Here is an 18,508-nt window from a genome sequence, read left to right as displayed (position 1 = left end):
AATGACCCACCTGTTTACAGGGATAACAATAAGGTTTCTTCTGGTTGTTGGAAGGATTCTGGGACCCACCCCCCTCAGAGGATTTTTGGGGCCCTGATGTGGTTTGATCTGTAGATTTATTCCCACCCTTCTCTTGAGGCTTGGTTGATTCCTTTTTCTGGTCACCACCTTGGTTCTTGGGCCTAATCCTGGTTCTGACCCATTTGTCTGCCCTCTTACCCAATTCTTGTGGAGAGGTCAGATCAGAGTCTACCAGGTGCTGGTGTAATAACTGGTTCTGACAATTATTTAAGACTTGCTCTCTCATAATAAGATTATACAATCCTGTGAAGTCAGTAACCTTGCTACCCAGTAGCCAGCCTTCCAAAGCCTTAGTGGCACAATCAACAAAGTCAGACCAGTCCTGAGACTGAGTTTTCTGGGTGTCTCTGAACAGCAACCTGTACTGCTCAGTGGTTAAGCCAAACCCATCAACCAGTGCATTTTTCAGGACCTGGTAATCATTAGCATCCTCCACTCTTGTAGTGAGGAGCTTATCTCTACCTTTACCATCAAAGGAGAGCCACAGTATAGCTGCCCACTGACTCTGGGGAATGCACTGCACAGTGCAGGCCCTCTCCAAAGCAGCCATCCATTTCTGGATGTCATCCCCTTGTTTAAAGGGGGGCACTATCTTAGTCAGGTGTTTAGTATCTAAACCCTTCTCTCTATCTCTTGGGAGATTGCTGCCACCAGTGGGAGCTAACCCACTCATCTGCTGCTCTCTAGCAAATGCAAGCTTTTCCTTGGCCAGGGCAAGTTCTTCCCTTTCAATCCTCAGTTTAGCTTGTCTCATCCTTGCTTCATGCTCTCTTCTCTGAGGGGAAGTCAATCTCCTCTGGGGAGAGTTCCTTCTCCCCTGAGAAGAGGCATTAGAGTGCAGAGATCTAATGGAGTCCCTAGAAGGAGATCTATCTCTCCTAACTCCAAGGTTAGGCCTCATTAGGGTCAGTACTGGGGGTCCCCCAGATCCTTCCCCAAGTAGGTCTAAGTTGGCCCTAGTTAGCCTTCTGACTACCTCAAGACCTTTGTCTACCTCATCCCCAGAGAGTTCCTCTTGATCCTCCTCCTCAACTGCAGTAGCAATGTTGGGGAGATCTGGATCCCCAGAGGTTCCCTCTAAGGCTGGCATGTTCTCATGTAACTGAGAAAGCTTTCTGGCATCATATGTCTCTAAGAGACCTATCAGAAAGGGAATGGTGGGGTTAGACCCCTGCTTCAGTTTTCTGGAGACACAGATTTGTCTCATCTCCTGGAAACTGAGAGCTGCATATCTTGAAGTGACCTGTGGAGGGTCAACACTGACCAGGGGAGTCTCAGTAGATTCTCCCTGGGTAGACATGCTTTTCTAGTGAGGTGTAAGTGGTGCACTTACCTACACTATATGTTTGCCTACTGATCCCTTGCTAGAGTTGTAGTTTAGGGTGTGCTAGGCCCTAGGAGCTACAACAGCTGGTTCAGTAGAACTCAGAGTATTCTAAGCTAAGTTATATGTACCTTTAGTACTTATGTGATCTTTCACAAGATATTCTTAGGGCATGTGTGGTAAAACAACAGCAAGCTCAAATCCCAACCGCTGCTCACCAATGTGAGAAGTTGGCCTGATGTGCAGTGCTCACTATTCTAGTGATCACTATATATCAGTCCAAACAACCCTTATTGATGATTGGTTGTAAGTCAACCTTATAGACCAGCTATCCTAGTAGCATGGATACGAGCAGTCTAAGGCTAAGACTCTAGAGGGCGTGTTAAGCCAGCTGTTTTACCATCACATTACCCCTTGAACACCCAGTGAAAGGACACCACACAAGTGTTATGAAAATAAACAGTGTATTTATTAGAATCACAACAACCCTGTACTCTTTATGAGGACAGGGTGCTAGGCACACAACAAAACTCTTACGAAAATACTTAAGTTAGCACAGTATACACAAATGCCCGAGGGGCACGAAAAACCATATACTCTAAAAGTGGAATGCGAAATTACTAGCAGGTAAGTACAGTACTAATAGGCTTTGGAATCGCTAGGACTTGACTAGGGAATCGTTAGATTACTTCTAGGAGGCCTAGGGGACTCGGGTGCAGAGTGTGCACTCTCACGCGGGATGCGGGACAAAGTCTATGGAAGCTAGTAACGCTAAAGTTAGTGTTCACGGGCGAACCCGACCTGGTAGGAAGAAAACGACAGTGGATCCTGACCCTAGGATAGTGAGGCTATGCTGGGACACCGAAGTGCCGAAGTTACCTAGCCCAGGGGCTGCAGCTGCATAGGTCTGAAAAGACGTCGGGAATCTCGTTGCCGGACCAGGAGCCTGGAAGAAGGAAGTTGCTGGCAGGCGACCAGTGAAGAAAAGTTCGATGGATCCAAGCCTGGATCAAGGAAGAAGAAAACCTGAAAGCAGAGGGGACCAAGTTCTTGAATCACTAGCCAGTGATTAAGTGGGCACCAGGATGGCACCGGGCGAAGTCACCTCGACTAGGTGAGTGGGCGACGCTGGCTCTGCAGATCTCACGGACCAGGAGGCGTTGTCGGTGACCAGGATGGAGAGGCGAGCTGTCCCACGATGGATGAAGCTGTCGGCGTCGAAGTTACCCAGGATTGGGCAACAAGCCTTGGCTAATTCAAGCCCACGCGGTGGACTAAAAATGGCGTCTTGAGTGGACCAGGAGGGTCCGGAGTGCTCCTCTTCTGGAAGGGAGCAAGGGCCAGTCTGGAGCAACCAGACTAGCAGCAGTGATGTCATCGGGCGTCGTTCAGGAGGCCACAAGCCAGCGGGCTAGTAGCCAAACAACGCGGTGAGCAGCAAAAAGCAGAAGGGCCACACGCCGATCGTGGAGATGCTGGGGGGCTACTCTTCGGTGCTGGAGCTGCTCAGGGTCGGGGCTTCTCGGACCCCAAAGCACTCACCAGGAAATTACTCGGCGGGCTTGCTGTGCAGAAGTCGTGCAGTCTTGAAGATGGCCGGTCCCTCGAGGTCTCGTCACACCCACGAATCTCAGCGTGACTGATGATGTAGGTAGAGGTCAGAGGTGCCAGGGAAGCCGGTTCTCGTCGAGCTGGGCAGTCTTGATCCGGAGGAGAGACTTGCAGCAGACCGCAGTGTTCTTAAGATGGTGCCTGCGGATGCAGGGTGACTACTCCTTAGTCACAAGGGAGAAATCTTAGGAAGAAGTCTTGAGTTCCTTTCGTGGAAAGTAGTTTCAGGATTCAAAGATGATCTGATTTGGAAGGGGGCCAGTTCCTACCTTTATCCTGTAAAAAGGGGCTGGCACGCGACTAAGTCCTGCCCTAGGGGTGGGACTAGGAGGGGGGTGGTTACACCCACTTCCTTGGCGGGCTTTTCCCCAGCACAGGGTCTGGAGTGACCCTGGAACTGGTTCCAGCCAGCCTATGCACAGTGAGCACCGGGGTGCCACGTGCAGTCACCTTCCTCTAAAGCCCTGCCTACCTACAATACACAAAACCCTGTCTGGGACGGTGCTGGCACCGCCCCTGGCAGGAAACCCTTTGTCCTTATCTCCTGCTCTGGGAGGACTCCCAGCAGCAGGAGGGCAGACTTGTGTCTCGGTGGCAGCATCCATTTTGTGGAGCTGAGGCTCTGTTTGACTTTAACCGGGGTTAGGGGTTACATACATGTCGTGTCCCTCTAGAAGGGTGGAATGCTAACCCTGTCGCCAGAATTGGCGAGGGGTTAGTATTCCAATTCGTATGACACCTTACTCGACATGTTTTGATAAAGCGATACCAGAGTTGGCATATAACCGCGAGGATTATAATGCACTTAAGAGTATATGGTATGCGATATCATGGAAACGGCTAAGGGATAGATCCCGAAAGCCGCAGACAGGCTCAGCTCATGCCAGAGCACCATCTCACACGATTCCAAGCACTCTGCCTTCAGGATTGTTAAGGCCTGCCATAGGAGTGACTGATAGGAGATCTGTGTGTCCATTTTAGGGTTAGATATAGGTATACTATATCTAAAGCAAAGGGTGATTACACCACCTTGCCCCAGCTGTCAAGCAGCCAGTTGTGTCAGATTTGGATGGCCAGCCAGGGGTGGCATAATACATGCTGCAGCCCCTGGTAGGCCCTGGGTACACCTATGCCCTGGGTACCTAAGGTACACTGTACAGGGACTGATAAGGTGACTCAGTATCCAATTTAGATATGTACCTAAGGTACATGGAATCCATTTTACAGAGAGAGCAGTAGGCCTGGGGCCCTGAATAGCAGGGTCCCAGGTCAACTAAGTCAGAAAACCAGCAAAACACCAGGCAAAAAGTTGGGGGCAACCATAGTCAGGGATCTACCTTCCTACAGAGCTCAAATGAGATTAATGGCGCCTAAATAGAGCACGTAAAGGAACAGTTACAAATCTAAGAAAAAGGAAAGAAAGACTAGGAAAAAAACACGGAAAGAGCCTGTAGATAAAATTCTCTTCCTGGGACAGCAGGCTAAGAGAAATTACACAGGGAGCAGTTAAGCTTGTAACACGGGGAGAATAGAAAAGAAAATGCAGTTTTATGAAGTGTGTTGCCTAATCCAGCAAGCACTTTTGTTTTATTTTTCTATTTGCTTCTTTTATTGGTAAAGTAAGTTTCAAGTGCATGAATGGTATGACTGAGAGAGCCAGGGTATAATAATTTGAAGTGTTTGCACCAGCGCTAATGTAGGACGAGAGTTATAGCAAAGATATGAAAGGGGTAGCGATAATAAATATGTGAAAGGGCAATAGTGACACCAAAATAAGCCACCTATTTATAAAACTGACATGGAAGAAATTCTAAAGGTTAGCTTCTGAAATTGTAGCCTATGTTAAAAAGTTTCTCGTTGTTGGCAGGATTCGAACCTGCGTGGGGAGACCCCAATGGATTTCTAGTCCATCCCCTTAACCACTCGGCCACAACAACTGACTGTAAGTTTTGTGCAAATAATCTGCATGAAAGTTTTCAAGGTGTGCCACAGCAAATTCCTGATATCCTGCAATGCACTTTTTAAAAATAATGTTTTTTTCAGCAGGCACATTCTCTCCTAAAAACAAAAATAAGGCTACATCTTATAATCATGTGTGTTTAAATAATTTGTCGTAAGATCGTTTAAATATTTTAAAGGATCTGTGTTTAATAGACATTTTACAAAAACAACTGGTACATTTGGTAATTCTGTAAAAGAAAAACCCAACTGCCGTGACATTGCCAACCACAATGCCGTGACTCGGATTCGAACCGAGGTTGCTGCGGCCACAACGCAGAGTACTAACCACTATACGATCACGGCAAGCTACTTGGGCTCAATAACATACAGTGACATGGAGAATTTATAATTCGGAACACTCAGGGAACTCCTGTGATAGGCTGAATGTGTTCATTGCTTCCTCATTGCTTATACAAAGGCTTTGTCTCCTCAGTGGTTGATAGGCTGAAACCGTTTCCTGGTTGCCTGCTTGTGAACTGCCAGAAGTCAAAGATCACACATACACTTGTTCGCCTGTGATGGGACACCAATGCAGAGAAACACACCTGGCGCAGATCTTCTATTCTGTCTATTAGACCTGCATCTCCCCTGTACCTCCTCAAGCCATCTGTATGTGAAGCAAGAAAAAATTAAGGAGCGGTCCATCTATACTTTTATAGGGAGGATGCTGCCGTGAGCTCCTCCCAGCTAATCACACAAACAGCAGTAAAGCAAGATAACTATACAGTTAGGGGGGACTGCATGGTTAGGTTTTTGAGGAATTATTGAAACTGACCTCAGTGACCCATGATCAGAGCTGTGGCTAATGACTGCGCGCCCAATTATGATGAAGCAAGCACAATGGCTCGTATGGGCCCCACAACACGCTTTTCTTAGCTCATTGAATTAAAGTATAAACCTCTGCCATCTATGAGTGGTAAAGGCTTGTTAATTTGGTTGCTTTTCCAATTCACGTCTGACAACAAGATGAAGGAACATTGGGGCATCAGAAGCTTTGGAAAGTAGCCACCAACCTCAGAGAAAGAGAGAAAGAGGGAAAAGGCAGTATGAGGTGTGGAGAAAACAGCAGCAGGTACAAGGAGCTCAAATGAGATTAATGGCGCCTAAATAGAGCACATAAAGGAACAGTTACAAATCTAAGAAAAGGGAAAGAAAGACTAGGAAAAAAACACGGAAAGAGCCTGTAGATAAAATTCTCTTCCTGGGACAGCAGGCTAAGAGAAATTACACAGGGAGCAGTTAAGCTTGTAACACGGGGAGAATAGAAAAGAAAATGCAGTTTTATGAAGTGTGTTTGCCTAATCCAGCAAGCACTTTTATTTTATTTTTCTATTTGCTTCTTTTATTGGTAAAGTAAGTTTCAAGTGCATGAATGGTATGACTGAGAGAGCCAGGGTATAATAATTTGAAGTGTTTGCACCAGCGCTAATGTAGGACGAGAGTTATAGCAAAGATATGAAAGGGGTAGCGATAATAAATATGTGAAAGGGCAATAGTGACACCAAAATAAGCCACCTATTTATAAAACTGACATGGAAGAAATTCTAAAGGTTAACTTCTGAAATTGTAGCCGAGGTTAAAAAGTTTCTCGTTGTTGGCAGGATTCAAACCTGCGCGGGGAGACCACAATGGATTTCTAGTCCATCACCTTAACCACTCGGCCACAACAACTGACTGTAAGTTTTGTGCAAATAATCTGTATGAAAGTTTTCAAGGTGTCCCACAGCAAATTCCTGGTATTCTGCTATGCACTTTTTTAAAATAATGTATTTTTCAGCAGGCACATTCTCTCCTAAAAACAAAAATTGCATGAGTATATCTCTAGTTTGGAAAAGGATAGGCTTTCATGCATACTCTCATGTGGCACTCAAGTTTTTGGGACCCTATTGCACTCTGTTTTCGTGCTGCTTTTAGTCTATGGCCCATATTACAGAAGTCTACCATCTTTGAGTATTTGAGGCTCCTTTGTAAGTGCTTTATCTTTTTTACTTGAAGAGCTATATAATAAAGGGGTCAGGGAAAGATTGCATTTATGGAACATAAAAGAAGGCACACTTGTCTCACCAAATGCCGTAGAGAAACCTGATGTTTTACTCATGTTATCCTTAGTTTGTTTTTGTTAGACCTTGCATTCTTAAGTTGGCCTCAACCCTACCTTATTGCTTTTCACCTACGCATTTTGCTGTATCTTTTTGTTGGCCTTAGGACTCTGATCACTTTATTGCTACTAATCAGTGCTGAAGTGAACGTGCTTCTTCCCTAATCATGTGTGTAATTGGAGCATACCTGACTGACAGATTTCATTGACTTGAAAGCCCCTTGTAAAGTGGTATACCATATACCCAGGAACTGATTGTGCCGCCCAAAAAAGTATCATTTCAAACCTGTCTCAAGCCTGCTACTGCAGTGCCTGTGCTGCAGTGTACTGCCACTTCGACTTGCCATTTAAAACTACTTGCCAAGCCTTAAACTCCAATTTTATTACATATAATTAACCAAAAGGTAGGCCCTAGGTAGTCCTAGGGGCATCATGCTATGTAAGTAAAAGGTAAGACATGTACTGTGGTAGTTTGCATGTCCTGGTAGTACAAAACAGTCTATTACATTTTTCACTACTGTGAGGTCTGCCCCTCTCGTAGGTTAGCATTGGGTATTCCCTTATACTTTTTGGGGAGTAATTCCATATCAGAGAGGAGAAGCTTTATTTATTTATTGATAAATCCTATTTACTGGTGAGGTAGGATTTAACTTTACTACTTTATAAATGCCATTTTTAGAGAGTGAGCATTTCTCTGCACTTACTGCTCTATTTGCCTGAAAACCTGTCTCCAATTGACGTCTGGATTGGGCTGCGAGACAGCTACATTTGTGCATTCCCTCTAGACAGCCACAATACAGGTCACTCAACTGCAACTGCATTCATCTGCATTCTGATTGGCATGGGGGAGAGCTCCATTCCCCCACCGCAAATAGGTTCAAGAACGATAATTTATGTCAGTAGGTACAATATAGCTACATCTTATAATCATGTGTGTTAAAATAATTTGTCGTTAGATTGTTTAAATATTTTAAAGACCAGCTGAGTACTATGAGCACACAAAGATGATACTAGATATGACACAGATAGTGCTTAGTAACAATGTATTTGTGTTTAACCGTAATTGGTATAGACAGCGCCTTGGGACCGCGATGGGCTCCAGGTTTGCTCCGTCTTTTGCCAACCTGTTCATGGGATGGTTCGAGGCGGAGTGGATCTGGGGTCGTCGTGGGGTCAGGTGGACTGAATATATTCAATATTGGGGTCGTTTCATAGACGACTGTCTCATGATCTGGACCGGCAGTCTGGAGGACCTTCTGTGTTTTTTTGAATACCTTAACAGTAATGATGTTAATTTGAGGTTCACAACCCAATATGATAAAGAGAGGATTTATTTTCTCGATGTTGAGTTATATATAAAAGGAAATAAGTTGTGTTCCAAGATGTATAGGAAGGAGACTAGTTGTAACTCACTATTACACGCTAAGAGTTGCCACCCCAATTCTCAGATAAAATCCATCCCGTATGGAGAGATGGTCAGAGCTAGGAGGAACTGTTCGGAGGACGATGAATTTAAGGATACAGTACAGGATATGTCTTCCAGATTTCATGCTAGGGGTTACCAACGGGCTGTTATTGAGAAGGCAAAAATACGTGTCCATAAACTTGAACGATATCAAACATTAAAAGATAAGGAAATTACAGAGAAGAAAGAACGAGAGGTACGCCTAGTGACTAATTACAATACAGAGTCCAATAAATTGTACTCTATTCTAAATCGACACTGGCACCTGTTATCTTCTGATAAGGATTTATTAGAACACATTGGACAGAGACCGGCTGTGACCTTCAGGAAAGGGAGAACCTTGGCGAGTGACTTAAGCCCAAGTTATCCAATTAGAAATAGAGAAATTTGGCCCAGGAGTGTGACTAAGGGATTTTACAAATGTGGGCGTTGTAATTGCTGCAGATGGGCCTGTAAAAAGATTGTGAGTTTCAGCTACAATAATTCAGTAATGTATGAAATAGATACTTTCATGAACTGTGAAACCTCCTTTGTGGTGTATGTTATAGTCTGTTCATGTGGACAGATTTACGTGGGCAGCACGATAAGAAGACTAAGAGACAGAATGATGGAGCATATCAGGGCTTGGAAAAATGGGGACACTAGATACCCAATAGCTGCTCATTATGTCCAGAACATTGATAATCAGGAAAATCACCAATTTTGTTATCATGCAATAGAGCATGTACTTCAGGATCCCAGGGGAGGTAACAGAACTCTGAAACTCAGACGTAGGGAGGTACTGTGGATAATGAAACTGAAATCGGTCCAGTATGGGCTTAATATTGATAATGAATACCAGTACTTCTTGGGCAATGAGTAGAAATTGGGCTGATCTTTGACCTATGTGTTGTTTCTTTTGCAATTTTCTGTAAATATATTAATGACTGCTGTCGACACCTAGCAGATTTCTGGAACTAGACTGTACAGGGACGCACAGTCCCTAGGATTTAACTTTGCTTCCCTTCTAAATATTATATGTAAGATGATGAAATGTGATTGAGTAGTTAAGATGATATTGCACCCTCGGTTGCCTTACGTTTGGATAACTGGCTAACATTTACCCTTCATTAACTCTACTCACCCTCTACCATGGTACAATATGGATACTTAATATGGTTTTATTTCTGTGATCTGGCTACTTAGGTATGTATAGATATATGAATGGATTAGTACATTATCCCGGAGTTTACGGTTGATAAGCATAGGGTCTGAATTAGATCTATGAATTACTCTGGAAATCCGATCGTAATCGGATAATTGAATGGATCGCCAACGTGTATGGATATTATATGCATCATTACACTATGATGCCTGTTAACGTATCAGTGATATTAGTTTAGACCAGAAATATATATGGAGTAACGTGTGTTTACTCTTAATAATGTTACGAACATACTGAAAGATGGCGCTTACATACTATCGCATCTTAGCCCATTCCAAGATGGCGCCCATGTGTAATGCCGAGATTTCGTATTTTAGTTTAGTTAGCGTACTTAAAATACTATATAGTACGATTATAGGTAATTGTATGATTCTGGAGTATTGATATTCATTTGGCTTGAGTGCATATTTAATTTCTTGCTTGGGATTTTAGAACTAATAGTAACATGTTACAAGATGGCGCGCGCTGAAACAGCATATTTAAGGACACTCTAAGATGGCGCCCAAGTTAGACGCCAATACTTGGATGTGAACGTTTGACTTAGAAGGAAATGCTTATAAGCAGAACACAGGTATATTTCGAGTCGAGTTGGCGGTAGTTTTATGGTAAACACTATATTCTGAAACGGTATTGATATTTATATCCGTTTCCTTTTACATATATTTCAGGCAGTCGAGATATTTGAAGATAACGACGTTTGGTGAGTGTGGGCAAAATTTATCTACTCTATGTAACTAGAGACTTGATACGGGTTATCTTACTTTAGTCATTATTTTGATACAGATAACCGTATATTGACCAAGAGAAGACGACCCTGTGCATAATATATAATTTATAGTTACCGTTGGTGAGTATATGTAATTCTATCTTAATTATGGGAGGAGAGAATGGATTAGCGCATTAATATTTGGTGTTTTGACACTTACTGATCTCCCTCACTTGCATAGAAGTGAATGTGATATTGATAGTGGGGATGACTTAGGGCAACATTGTACATAAAAAGGGTTATGTGAAATAAGTTTATTTAAACTTGGTATATTGTTTACAGGAATATACATTGACACAGATGTTTGTACTCACAGGATGGTTTAATAATTTCATTTATGGCATATGGACCGTGAATTGAGGTGTGACATGTGCTATTTCTATTGTTTAGGATACTTTGGATGTTTGGAGTCTAAATGATAATATATTAGAACACACCAGATGATTTTTACTGGGTGAGTTTTGTAGGATACGCGTTAGGTTTAATTCTATCCAGCAATATATACTTGGTTTGCAACATAATTAATTTTGATTTTGGTAGATAATTATAGGTGTTTGGAGAGACAGACACTGTTGACATATTGCTGGATGAGTTACGAGGAGAATTTTGAAGGTAAACCCGATTGATTCATAACATAGGGGGTGATCGCTTAATTTTAGCTGGCATATTATTTCTGTTTGGATTCACTAGTGGGTCAAACAGGTGCCTTTTGGATAGAAGTGACAGGATATAAGGTATATATTATATGTTACGCCTCTGTTGTTACAGATTGATTGACTTGTTCGTGTTATGAGGACTATAATATAAAAGAGAGATTACGGAAAGATACAGAGGTGATTATTTACCCCCACCTTGCTTATATATCTTGGTAATAGGGTTCTTTCTCTTTCGTTTTACACTGGGTGCTTATTAAGACTGGAATGGCTTTCTGTTATTTCATTTTTCTCACTTCAAACTCTTCACTCTGCAGGCCTTTTATCTTAATGGTTGGCGATTGGTACTATTTCACATCTAATTTTAGTTACATGAAAATATTTTTTACTGATAGTAGGAAATGTTTTGTTTGATTACAGCCCTGAAGAAGTCGAGGTACAATATATACACGACGAAACACGTGTTGGCTGGTGTAATCAACTTGTGAAATAAATTATAAGGACTTCTTATACAGAAAGTGGACTTTTGTTTGCATTGACTTTGGAGATTATATTAATTTGAACCGACTCCTGAGGATTGGAGTTACTTGCCATATACACGTTGGAATTACTTGATTGAACTGTGGGTGTGCTCAGAGGATATTGTTTTCGATAATTTATGTCAGTAGGTACAATATAGCTACATCTTATAATCATGTGTGTTAAAATAATTTGTCGTTAGATCGTTTAAATATTTTAAAGGATCTGTTTTTAATAGACATTTTACAAAAACAACTGGTACATTTTGTAATTCTGTAAAAGAAAAACCCAACTGCCGTGACATTGCCAACCACAATGCCGTGACTCGGATTCGAACCGAGGTTGCTGCAGCCACAACGCAGAGTACTAACCACTATACGATCACGGCGAGCTACTTGGGCTCAATAACATACAGTGACATGGAGAATTTATAATTCGGTACACTCAGGGAACTCCTGTGATAGGCTGAATGTGTTAATTGCTTCCTCATTCCTTATACAAAGGCTTTGTCTCCTCAGTGGTTGATAGGCTGAAACTGTTTCCTGGCCGCCTGCTTGTGAACTGCCAGGAGTCAAAGATCACACATACACTTGTGGGCCTGTGATGGGATACCAATGCAGAGAAACACACCTGGCGCAGATCTTCTATACTGTCTAGTAGACCTGCATCTCCCCTGTACCTCCTCAAGCCATCTGTATGTGAAGCAAGAAAGAGTTAAGGAGCGGTCCATCTACACTTTTATAGGGAGGATGCTGCCATGAGCTCCTCCCAGCTAATCACACAAACAGCAGTAAAGCAAGATAACTACACAGTTAGGGGGGACTGCATGGTTAGGTTTTTGAGGAATTATTGAAACTGACCTCAGTGACCCATGATCAGAGCTGTGGCTAAAGACTGCATGCCTAATTATGATGAAGCAAGCACCATGGCTCGTAGGGGCCCCACAACACGCTTTTCTTAGCTCAATTAAAGTATAAACCTCTGCCATATATGAGTGGTAAAGGCTTGTTAATTTGGTTGCTTTTCCAATTCACGTCTGACAACAAGATGAAGGAACATTGGGGCATCAGAAGCTTTGGAAAGTAGCCACCAACCTCAGAGAAAGAGAGAAAGAGGGAAAAGGCAGTATGAGGTGTGGAGAAAACAGCAGCAGGTACAAGGAGCTCAAATGAGATTAATGGCGCCTAAATAGAGCACGTAAAGGAACAGTTACAAATCTATGAAAAAGGAAAGAAAGACTAGGAAAAAAACACGGAAAGAGCCTGTAGATAAATTTCTCTTCCTGGGACAGCAGGCTAAGAGAAATTACACAGGTGTGGTAAATAAATAAATAATACCCTATTTTTGAATGTATAAATGAATAACAGATAGCTCAATAAATAAGAGTCAAGATTCGAGGTAGTAGGAGTTTGCAGGTTTATTACAGCATAAAGGGCAGGAACAGGATGGTAAGGCCCAGCAGCGCTGCTGGGGACAGGATCGGGACAAGGGGAACAACTTTTTGATAACAGTGCATGAGCATATATACATAACGCAAACACATAGCATTACATTGCAATAGGCGTAGCAGTGGGTGGAGCAGAAGGTGTGACGCGTAGCAGTCACGAAAGATAAGGGTGAAAAGAGGTGTAACAGGGCGTATACATAGACATGTGATGCAAACGTAAAAGAATATGTCATGAATGGGGCGGAAACCATGGAGGGGGCTACCTAAGGAGCCGGGACCTCTAACCTGATGGTGCGCGCAAACTAGCAATGACGTATCACTAGGAGAAGCTGGGGGCTATGAACTCTGTGCTAGGAGCAGAGACTGAAGTCTGGAGAGTCAGGGCGACATGTACCTAAACAGTATCTAGTATCTGATGTTTAGAGAACATGTTGATATAAACTAGAAGTCAGGAGGGGAAAGGCTAACTTGATTCTAAGACTGGACCATGCATTATTCTACATGTAGTGCGTGATGAAGAATATTAAATGACCATTAATACAGTATTTCTCTAACGTGGAGACGTGAAGGCTAGACAATGACGGAAACTATCGATGCGATTCAGTAGCTTTAGGAATGCAGAGAAGGAGGACTGAACTGATAACTGGAATCATAACATACTTTTGGCAGACTCAGAGGCAGAGCCAGGCTGAACCGGGCACTGTGAGGCAGGAAGTAAGTGAAGGGTCGAGGATACAGGTGGGGGCTGTATCGCTCCTCAGCGAGGTTTCAGGAGACAGGAGCTGAATCTGGTGTCCAGGCCCTTTTGAGGCCTAGAAACGGGGACTTTATAATGGAATAACGTGCACACTGAGAAACGTGGCAACGTAGCTTTACATAGACCTGATATTCGTAGTATTCACGAGAACTGGAAACTGGCATACTAGAGGTGGACACAACTATAATTGCGTCTTGAATCGAACATAGGGAATACATATGCATATTTAATCATGCACACATAACATATGATGGATGACACGTAGGGACACAGAACATGGCAAAATTTACTTTTCCACATTCCCTCCTTGTCACTACGTTTCCATCAGGAAACATCAATATTCATGATACCATCTATCATTTCATACAGTATCATTTGCTCGTCTCGAATTATCCTGGAACGGGATTTAGAACGGGGCTTGGGACTAGGAATACAAGAGGTAGCACAAATGCCGCAAATCGCAGGGCCACATTGTATACAGAGACAGCAGCTGAATATGATCGCTACTGCAATACCTAGGAAGGACAATATTTTCCATCCCCAGGCGGAAATTATATTCCAGAACCAACCGGACCATGTCCAGGTGCCTGGATCTTGGTGTATCAGATGGGCAATTTTATGGAGTCTGGTTATAGCTGAATAAACAGACGGTGCGTTATTTGGAATGAAAATGCAGCAACTAGATCCGATGACTCTACAGGCCCCGCCCCTATCGGCCAGTATGACGTCAAGGACGAGACGATTCTGTAAAACGACAAATCTCATAGCGGATTGCTCTTCAGTTAAATTACCTAGAGCAGAGGCAGTCTCATTGACTACTGCTTCAAGGGTTCTGGTTAACCTACGGATTAGCTTACTATTCTGGATAGGTCCGATAAAGAAAAAGAAACCTCTGTTGAAATCTGTATACTGTTCTAGAGCAGTTTCAGTATAATCGACAATTGGGGACTCCCTTCTATGTCTAATGTGTACTAGATGTGTGTTTCTATGATAATCAGATGGGGCTAGGAAAACTGGTGGCAGTAGGAAGGCAATGTAACAGGTTCCCTCCCAATCGAGGGGCAGACGAACATATGCAGTTTGACCACAAATAAAATAAGAATGACGTGAAGCTTTGAAAATAGATTTCCCACTGTCACTATACTTGACAATAGTAGTACAATCACTATGTCCTATGTGAACGGAACCATTATTTCGGACACATAATTCACCTCTGACTGGCAGTACTGAAATAGCAGGTAAGTCTGGAGTGGAATCAGACTGAACATTCAGGACCATGAAATTCGAAGAATAGTTACCTAAATTATACACTTCATTTTCTAGATCTAAACCTGTTCTGTGGGGGAGACCTTGCTTGTCTGGAAAGCATGTACTGTTAAGAAAAGACATATCTGTTGAGGATGACGTTAACGTGGACCATGCTCCGCACGAACCATTATATGAAAATGGATAAGGAAAAAGTGGCAGAACTCCCTTCGGTGTCTGGAAAGGGGGGAGTCGACCACACACCCAACAATTAGTGGCATTGCTGGTCTGGTGTGAGTAATGTAACATGCGGATAAAAGAATTATTTCGCATAGCGAGGCGGTAAGAGAGTTCATGAGGAGGCAGATCACTAAACGTGTGCTCTACTGTAGCATTAGCAGACATATTTACATGAGAAACTGGAAAGTACAGGTAAAACGCATAACTGGTGCAGGAAATCATAATACTGAGAAATAATATGAAACATAGAAAAATGATACATCGGATTGAGTTTTGACTAACTCTCTCACTATGGGGGTCTATTTTATACATGTCAGAAACAGTCTAACCGTTTCACCTAGGGGAGGACTTAGACAATCAAACTGACTGACTTATTTTACTAGACCTTAACTTGAGTTTATACTCCTGTTGCGGAGTTTTCTCTAACAGGGGGGGTGTAGTAACATTGTCATTTGCGGGACAGTCCTTGAGAACAATGCTTTGGCAATCCTTCAAATCCTGGGAAATGTTCTTTGGGACGGGTTTCAGTCCATTAAACTGTTTTACATGAGAAAGGTGCACCCAGCCTTTGCGACCTTCCAACTTCACGGCTGTACGGGTGGTGAGGAGGACCTGTCGGGGCTCTTTCCAGCGAGGCTCCAGCGGACTTGATCTGTCAAAATTCCTCACCAACACCATGGATCCTGGAACGATTTCATGCGGTGCCACCTCGGTATTGTCTGGAAATGCGGCGGCAACCTGTGAACGACATGAGTTGAGGGCAGACATCAAGGAAGCTAGGTAATCTGTCAGCATATTACTTGAAACATCGGTAATACTTCGGGGTCTAGGAGTACCCCACATGTTAGGGGGGCGGCCGAAAACGACCTCATACGGGGACAGACCTGATCTGGAATGTGCGACCATGCGCATATAAAATAAAGCGACTGGCAGAGCTACTAGCCAGTCCACACCTTTCTCTTTACACACTTTGGCAATTCGGATTTTCAGGGTCTGGTTATGTCTCTCTACGAGACCGGCTGCTTCAGGATGGCGTACACAATGGAACTTCCACTGGTACCCCAACAAAAGGGAAACATGTTTCATCAACTCAGATGAGAATGGCTGGCCGTTGTCAGAATATACGACTCTAGGGAGTCCATAACGGGGGAAGAACTCACGGACCAACTGCTTAGCAGTGGTCGCGGCTGTGTAATCTGGGACTGGATATGCTTCTGTCCACCTGGACAAAGCGCATACAACTACAAGGACATACTTGAAACCTCGACATTGCTCCATCTGAATATAATCCATCTGGAGGACTTCAAAAGGGTGGTCAGGGGGCTGGAATCCACCTTGTTCCACCGGGACACTTTTACCTGGATTAAACTGACAACATATCATACAGGTACGGACTTTCTGCTTGGCTGCAGCTCGTAAATGCTTGTTGAACCAAATGTTCTGGATACTGTCTAACATAGCTTTTTCTCCTAAATGTGCTGGACTATGTGCGGTATTAATAATGACTTGAACCATAGAGTCGGGGAGAAACAAGGTGGCTCTACCCTTCGTTAACCATCCTTGATCTGTCTGGACCCCTCCTTGTTCGGAACATTTCTTGATTTCATCAGGAGTAGCATGTAACTGTATGTCTATGACATCTTGTGTAGGGTCCTTAACTGTCATACATGTGGTCGGATCTGGAGTATGTGTCTGATTAACTGGAATGTCTGGAGTCTGTGCTGTAAACTTGGCTGTGCGATCTGCTAGATCATTACCTTGGGAAATAATGTCAGTAACTTTCGTATGTGCTTTACATTTCATGATAGCAATAGATGTCGGTAAATGTATGGCATCTAACAGACCATGCTGAATCTTGGTTCCATGAGAAGTCATGAAACCTCTCTCCTGCCAGAGCACTCCGAAGTCGTGTACAACTCCAAATGCGTAGCGTGAATCTGTATAAACATTAACTTTCAAGTTCTTGGCGTGTATGCAGGCTTGGGTCAGAGCAACTAGCTCTGCTGCTTGAGCGGACAGGGTGTCAATGCGGTGTGTCTCAATAACTTCAGTATCAGTAGTCACTGCATACGCGGCGACTAGTTCTCCTGTACTTGTTCTCATACATGAACCATCCACATAAAGTGTCAGGTCGGGGTCTGGTAACGGAATATCTGTCAGATCTTGTCTTGGCTTTGTCGTAATGTTAACTACTTCCACACAGTCATGTGTGGCAGAATTCGGAGTAACTGATGGTAACAGTGTAGCAGGATTTAAAATGTTGCAGCGTCTGATTTCTATGTGTGGCTGGAACAGTGTCAATTCATAACCTGTTAAACGTGCAATTGTCAAGTGCTGAGTCTGTGTTCGGTTTAAAAGAACTTCCACGGAATGTGGAACTTGTACTGTCAAGGAGTGTCCTAAGACTATGGAATCACTTTGTCTGATAGCTAGTGCTGTGGCTGCAACTGACTTGAGGCACGCAGGCAGAGCCTGGGCTACAGGATCTAATGTGCTCGAAAAATAAGCACAGGGCTTGTATTGTCCTGCTTGATCTTGTGTGAGAACAGATAATGCTGTACCTTCCCGTTCAGTGACGAAAAGTGTAAAAGGCTTACTGTAGTTCGGTGTCGCTAGAACTGGAGCTTGGCATAGAGCTTTCTTTAACTCATTGAAACTAAGTGTATGTTCAGATGTCCAAGGGAGGACAGTCGATACGGCTGCCTCCTGTGTCGTTAACTGTATCAGTGGTTTGGCTAGAAATGCATACTGAGGAATCCATTGTCTGCAGTAAGAAGTAAGGCCAATAAAAGCACGTACCTCCTTCTGGGTCTTTGGCTGAGGAAGACTCGCTATTAACTGGATACGGTCTGGTGTCAACTGCCTACCCCTCTTGGACAGTAAGTGTCCTAAGTAGACCACTTGCTGGACACAGAATTGAAGCTTAGAAGGGGACACCTTGTGCCCCATCTCTGCTAGGAAATACAAGACTGTAAGGGATGCTCGCTCGCAAGCACGTTCAGAACGGGCTGTGATCAGGAGATCATCGACATACTGGAGCAGGGCAGTGTCAGTTGGCATGTGAATGTTGTCTAGTTGTCTCTTAAGTGCTTGACTG

At 43.4% G+C, this 18,508-nt stretch overlaps 4 non-coding genes across 4 annotated transcripts; all 4 read right to left on the bottom strand.

Moving 5' to 3' along the window:
• Nucleotides 1-4,871: 4,871 nt before the first annotated feature.
• On the bottom strand, nucleotides 4,872-4,953 carry TRNAS-AGA (transfer RNA serine (anticodon AGA)). Its single transcript has one exon. It is a non-coding gene; the product is annotated as a tRNA-Ser (tRNA).
• A 295-nt stretch (nucleotides 4,954-5,248) lies between these two features.
• TRNAH-GUG (transfer RNA histidin (anticodon GUG)) lies at nucleotides 5,249-5,320 on the bottom strand. Its single transcript has one exon. It is a non-coding gene; the product is annotated as a tRNA-His (tRNA).
• Nucleotides 5,321-6,606: 1,286 nt separating this feature from the next.
• Nucleotides 6,607-6,688, bottom strand: TRNAS-AGA (transfer RNA serine (anticodon AGA)). The gene has a single exon. It is a non-coding gene; the product is annotated as a tRNA-Ser (tRNA).
• Nucleotides 6,689-12,038: 5,350 nt separating this feature from the next.
• TRNAH-GUG (transfer RNA histidin (anticodon GUG)) lies at nucleotides 12,039-12,110 on the bottom strand. Its single transcript has one exon. It is a non-coding gene; the product is annotated as a tRNA-His (tRNA).
• Nucleotides 12,111-18,508: the final 6,398 nt, after the last annotated feature.

This window comes from Lissotriton helveticus, chromosome 12 (genome assembly GCF_964261635.1).
Source record: "Lissotriton helveticus chromosome 12, aLisHel1.1, whole genome shotgun sequence".
In the NCBI taxonomy this organism is placed as follows: Eukaryota; Metazoa; Chordata; class Amphibia; order Caudata; family Salamandridae; genus Lissotriton; species Lissotriton helveticus.
Note: the sequence above shows the minus strand (reverse complement) of the source record. Positions and strands in the feature narration are given on the sequence as shown.